Raw genomic sequence first — 6,340 nt, 5'->3', positions numbered from 1 at the left:
TTATAAGTATATTTTCAAAAAAAGAAACATAATTTTTTTATATCGCAAGCATAAGAAAAATATACTGTACTTTTTTAAGTTGTAGAATAAATACAACAACAAATAATAATCAATATTTTTTATTAAATAAATTTAATACACTTTTATTTTAATCTTTTACAACTTATTTATTTATATTTGTAGATTAATTTCACTTATCGATTTAAATCTCACTGCCGCGCGCGATGAGATTATTATTGCAATTTCAAAGAAATATCAAAAGAATGATAAATAGATGATTTTGATTATTTTCTTTTGATTTACAGTTGGATTAAAATAAATTATAATATTATATGTGTTTTCATCATGATGTTCTCAGAAACTGAATTTTTTCTTGATTATATTATGGCATAGGAACTTTACTTAACAAAAAGTGTAAGGGATAATTTTATAAGATTTACAAATTTTTCTTTTTCAAACACCATTTCTTATCATTTTCTTTGTCGAATTTACTTAATATATCTATAATCTAAAATATTTCTCACTACTTTATTAATTGCAAATTTATTTTATAAACTTCAGAAAAGTAATATATTTTTTGTAATTAAATATATTTATAATTTTTTATCATTTTATTGCGCACACACACACACACACACACACACACACACACACACACACACACACACACACACACCCCGCGCGCGCAGAGAGAGAGAGAGAGAGAGAGAGAGAGAGAGAGAGAGAGAGAGAGTATATTACAAGTAATTATTCTTTTGTAATAAAATACCATAAATTAAATCTACATAGTATTTTCCATTCATTCGCTACAGTTTGTATTATATAAATATGTATATACAGGATTCTATGCATAATAAATATTAGTGAACATATATACAATGCCTTGAAGTTAAATATTAAAACTAATCTATAGTTCATGCATTATTATCTACATGGCAATAAATCCACGAAGTGTTACATTTATAAAATTTTCAGCTTCTTAATTTAATACATATAACTTATTATACGTAGGGGAAGTCCGGACAGCGCGGATATGTTAAAGTTGAAAAGAAAAAATGACACAATTAAAATTGAGATCAGAAACCATTTTTACTCTCATAAATCTCTTAAAAGACTTTGAAATAAAATTTAAAAAAATTAAAAAACTTGAACATTAATATATTTAGTTAAAACATAAAAAGAGAAACTTTGCCTGACCTCCCCCCCCCCCCCCCCTCAGCAAAGCGAATGGATCACTCGAGCAATGCAAATAAAATTTTAAAAATTAGAATCAATCTTGGCAATCATCACAAAAGTAGCTATCAAATCCTTTATATGTGCAGCCTTTATGAGCTCACTTGGTGCAATGACTGCACTAGATTAGTCATAAACAAATCGTCATATTGTGGCAAAAAATTATGGCAAAAAATAAACAAAAATGTAAACAAACACGTGTACATTCGAAAGGTCATCTGTCCCTTCGTATTCCCAGTATTTTCATTGTAATCATATACCGAATAAAGAGGATGGATCATCCGTTTTGCCCCCACCCGCTTTGTCCAAAGGACTTACGTGACGCAAATTTGGAAAGATTGGAATAAGTTAAAGCACCAAGTGAAATACTTTTAAATACTCGAATATACGTTTAAACACACAGAATTCTTATAAAAAATTATTCATACTGATTAAGGAATAATTACAGATAATAATTAAGCTATGTACGGAAAAATCACTCAATTTTCTATATATCTTTATTAAGCACAAACAAATGCAATCATATATCATTTCGTACTTTCATATCGTTGCTGATTCCTGATCGTCAGTCATTTCTTCAATTGCTAGAGACTCATAGTGCAATCTCAGGAGATAATTGAAAATAATTATATTCACTTTACCGAGTGCATCCATTTGCCCGTACTTCCCCTACATTTATCTATATTTTTCGCAGTTGCATTACCTTTTAAATTTAAAAAAAAAAAGCAATTTTTGACTCACCAATACGATGCACAACGGCAAAGTTCCAATACGAGCCATGATGAACTGCAAAAATAAATATATTCAAAATATAGCTATGTAAAGTAAAATTCATATTATTTAATTATACAATATAATTCATAATACTTCAAAAAAATAAATGTTGCGTATATATAAAAATAATTATAAACTGTCCATTCCGTGAAAACAAAAATAATAAATAAATAAACTATCCTGTGATTGTCTTGCTGGTTATCTTCTAGGCCTTACCCTCTTTCTTCTCGTTTTTCCTTATTTTCACAGCATTTCATAAAGCTCGTTTGCAAAAAAATTAATTATAAGGAATACCGGAGCTCTTTGTCATTGACACATATGTCCCATTTATGTATTTATGACAAAAGAAACAATGGTAATTACCGCAAAGTATGTCTTTTGTAATATAAATATTTTTCTCTAAAATTCATTTCAATCAAACAAATATTACAATAAAGAAAGAAAAAGTCTGATTCAAAAGATTTCAAGTAAATATTTGAGCGTTTCATAATTTCGTATTAATATTTTTCTTGCAACATTGAAGTAATGTATTATTAGTTAAAAGAAAAGTGCTATTATTATACGAATATAGAATTTATCAAATTACATCATGATATGTGTTAATTTACCCCATCTATCGAAGCAATAAGTTGATTGCAACATGTTCGTTACTTACTACAAACAAACTATATAGAACCATGCCTGGCATGAAAATATAGAGAAAGCTTGTCTATCGCATTAATATCACATTAATACATTTTATTTCATAATAATAAATTGTTTAAAAAATCTAATGCCGAAATTGTAAAAGCTGTGCCAACAATCCCAATCTCCCCTAATCACGCGCGTACTAATCACCAAATTATTTCAACCTAATATATATACGTGTAATATATATAAAATAATTAAAATCCAAACAAATACATATTAAAAGGATGCGCGAAATATACATATTAATAAAGATATGCTTCTTTTTTATTATTTAAATCATTCGATATGACGAAACATTTATTGTATCGAATTTTATATTTGGAAAATGTTAGACAGAATATACGTTTGACAAAAAATTCAAATAAAACGCGATATCAAATTCACCATTTAACCTATACCTAAGTGCTCGCATGCGGGATCGAATTGACCCAAACATATGAATAAATGAAAATAGCACTAAAAAAATATTTTTAAATGCAGATTTTTTTTTTTTAACTTCTAATGCTTAAAAATTATTTTATGTTTAAAACGTATCTCAGTCTATAATTATTTACAAATAAAAATAAAAATTTTGTTCACACATAAAATATAAATAAGTTAAAATGTATGTCAAACCTTCACACGATCACTTACCTTCATATGCGAGTATTTTATACGAGTTAAAAAATATCATTTTCATAAATAACATAACAAAAAAAATAATTTCCTAAATTTCTAAAAACAAATTCTATCTTTTACCACTTTAATATCTGCTCCGAATGATAAAATTACGCTGAAATATCTACTTTTACAAGTAGCGTTAAATTTAATCTAATTTGAGTCACTATTCTTACTTAATATATCAATATTTTATACTAAAATAATGGAGTTAAACCATTTAAACTGTTTTAAATAATTTAACTCCATTAACATTGTTTTAATATAAAATACAATAACTGAGTAGAAGTATACAGGGTGCATCACCAAAATCCGAATAAATTTAAATTTAAATTTTTCGTTATATTGTGCCTCCGCCAGAGGTTGTTGTTGGCGTCCGAGAAAGCCTGATGCTTCTAATAAACAGTCATATTTTCAAAATGGCCACAATGTTGAAACCAAGTGCTGAGTATAATCGAAGAGCCACGATCATCGAAGGCCTTCGCGCTGAGTGTTCAGCAACGGAAATAATTCGGTTCTTTGGATACCCGAAATCAACTGTTTATGACATTGTGGCAAAATATACGGTTATTTTAGAACAGTCTAACGAAGGTTCCAGTATGCCAGCAAGGAAGAGTCACTCGAAAGAACGCGAAAATCCCCATAGCTATTGAAAGCTCAAGCGCTAATTTCGGACTTAGGGCAATCGTTCTGAGTTCTGATATAATGAAGCCATGGATGGAAACTGTAACTGTAAACTGTCCAGAAGATGTTTTTCAGCAGGTGCATATGAGTCATTTGATTCACAAAATTGGCTCTCAGATAACGTCAATATATTTTGGTTCAAGGAATTCTGGCCTCCCAACAGTCCAGATTTAAATCCCTTGGATTACTACGTATGGAGCGTAGTTGAAAGAGTCAGAAACAAGTCTCGGCATCCCAATGTGACATCATTAAGGACCGCTATTAAGGTAACATTCGTCGACATGGACAGCGCTATATTACAGCGTGTGTACGAACACTTCAAACCGAGAATAGAGGCCGTCATTCAAACTAATGAGGGATATATCGAATAATTGTGCTCTATAAGGATTCCCTAAGTGCCATATAAAAGGATTTTTTGTAATATTTAATTTTTCATTAAAAAATATTTTGTTTAAAGAAATTGTTCGATTTGTCCGGAGTTTGGTGACGCACCCTGTATGTGTATGTATATATATGTACGTGCGCGCGCGTGCCAAATTAGGTTAAATTTGACACTATACAGTGTAGCCGCGTTAATTTATTTATGAGTCGTTAATCGAGATTAGCTCGCATCACTTTATCTTTCCATAAGAGACTTGCCAAGCGGATAGTGAAACATGTTTGAGTAAAATAGCACGCAGCGTATATCACAAAAAGCGTTGAATTATTTACATCGTACATTTTGAAATTATGTATATCGTATATTTTGAAATATTTAGTATCTACATTGTAACACTGTGGTCTACTTGATACTACAAATGCTTCGAATTATTTTTTTATTAGTCAATTAGTAAAATTCTTTTTTTCGACTAATCAATTAAACGCTTCGAAGTATTTGTAGTACCAAATGGATCGCAATAAAAACAAATACGTTTTTGTTTAGGATATCCTGTTTCGTTTTAAAATGAGGTTAATATATATTTAACAGATTATTTTGTACTTTGTTATAATTGTATTTGTGAACGATTGAGAATGATCAATTTCAAATTATCTTGAAAGTCTAAAGTCTAATATTCATATATATTATATTTAATAATAAATATTATTAATGTAGTGAACACGGTTGCCACCTTTTGATCAGTATTCCACTAGAGATCGATTCTCTTGATCTTTCTAAAGAAAAGATCATCATTCCGGAAATTGCTATACTCTCTTGCCAGAGATCGAATGCTATTATTAAAAGTGCTATTTTGTAGCACTTTTGCTTTCTCATCAGATCCTTCTATCAGATCGGATCGGATCAGATCAGAAATTTTCCAAACATCGGAGGAAAATCGCTCATTTAAAAAAATATAAAATCAAAATTTTTTAATGTGTTTGAGAGCCGAAGATTAGATTAAAAAGCTGAAATCTTCGACCAAAACTGAAAAGTATTGACTTTATTTTACATTTCGGAATCTTCATGATATAAGAAAAAAACCTTCAACGTAACTTAACTGTAATTTGATAACTTATTTTATATATATATATATATATAAAATAAGTACTGTACCTTTCAAAGTAAATTCAACATAATTGCACCACATAATTATTTTTATCACAATTTTGTGTAATTATAAGATTTCTCTTTACAGTTATCGAATTTCGAAAGTGAAACATGAATAAATCGCAAAGAATTCTTATCAGCTTTTTAATATTTTTCTTTTAAATGTGATGATAAACTCACGATATAAAACATGAGTTAATAAATTACTGTTTAATAATTAATTATCATTTGTTTTTTATATAACCGTATATAAAATATAAAATTATGTTTTTGTCGCAAACAATATATTGTTTGCACACACATATCTATTTGCGAATCAACAAAAATTCCTGTTGAACGCGGATTAGTTTTCATGAATGTCTGAATTTTATCAAAAATGCACACGGATTTGATGCTGACATGAAAAGTTTAACATAACTGATGCTGTCGTGCTTTCGAACGAACAGAAGAGAAGGAGAAAGAGAGGGAGAGTGCAAGGGAGTAAGAATTAGAAAAAATACAACAGCATACACAGAATATCTCGAAAAGGAGAAAATACTAAAGTAGAATATTATTTCATATATCAATGAAAAACAAGAATAAAAAATTAAAAGAGAAAAAGATTTGAATTTATTATGAATTTTGCAATAAAATAAAAATAATATGTGAAAATTTGATAATGTATATAAAGAAATAAAATTTAAAGCATAGAAAAATGAGAAGAAAAGTCACACAGCATTAAATGTGAAAAATTGATATTATTCTATCGTTATATTATTATAATATATTATTATAATA

At 28.5% G+C, this 6,340-nt stretch overlaps 2 protein-coding genes across 3 annotated transcripts in view; both read right to left on the bottom strand.

Annotated features, from left to right (window-relative positions):
- LOC108685520 (neuronal calcium sensor 2) overlaps positions 1-2,015 on the bottom strand; it is a 72,491-nt gene extending 70,476 nt beyond the window's left edge. The window contains exon 1 of the mRNA XM_018190348.1: positions 1,975-2,015. The gene's annotated coding sequence lies outside the window, so the exon portion shown is untranslated. The remainder of the gene's footprint in view (positions 1-1,974) is intronic.
- The window catches only part of LOC108685519 (neurocalcin homolog), a 198,605-nt gene that overhangs the window by 92,649 nt on the left and 99,616 nt on the right, over positions 1-6,340 (bottom strand). The gene's annotated exons all lie outside the window — the stretch shown is intronic.

Source organism: Atta colombica, unplaced genomic scaffold, assembly GCF_001594045.1.
Source record: "Atta colombica isolate Treedump-2 unplaced genomic scaffold, Acol1.0 scaffold153, whole genome shotgun sequence".
Classification (NCBI taxonomy): Eukaryota; Metazoa; Arthropoda; class Insecta; order Hymenoptera; family Formicidae; genus Atta; species Atta colombica.
This window is presented reverse-complemented; position numbering and strand designations above follow the sequence as displayed.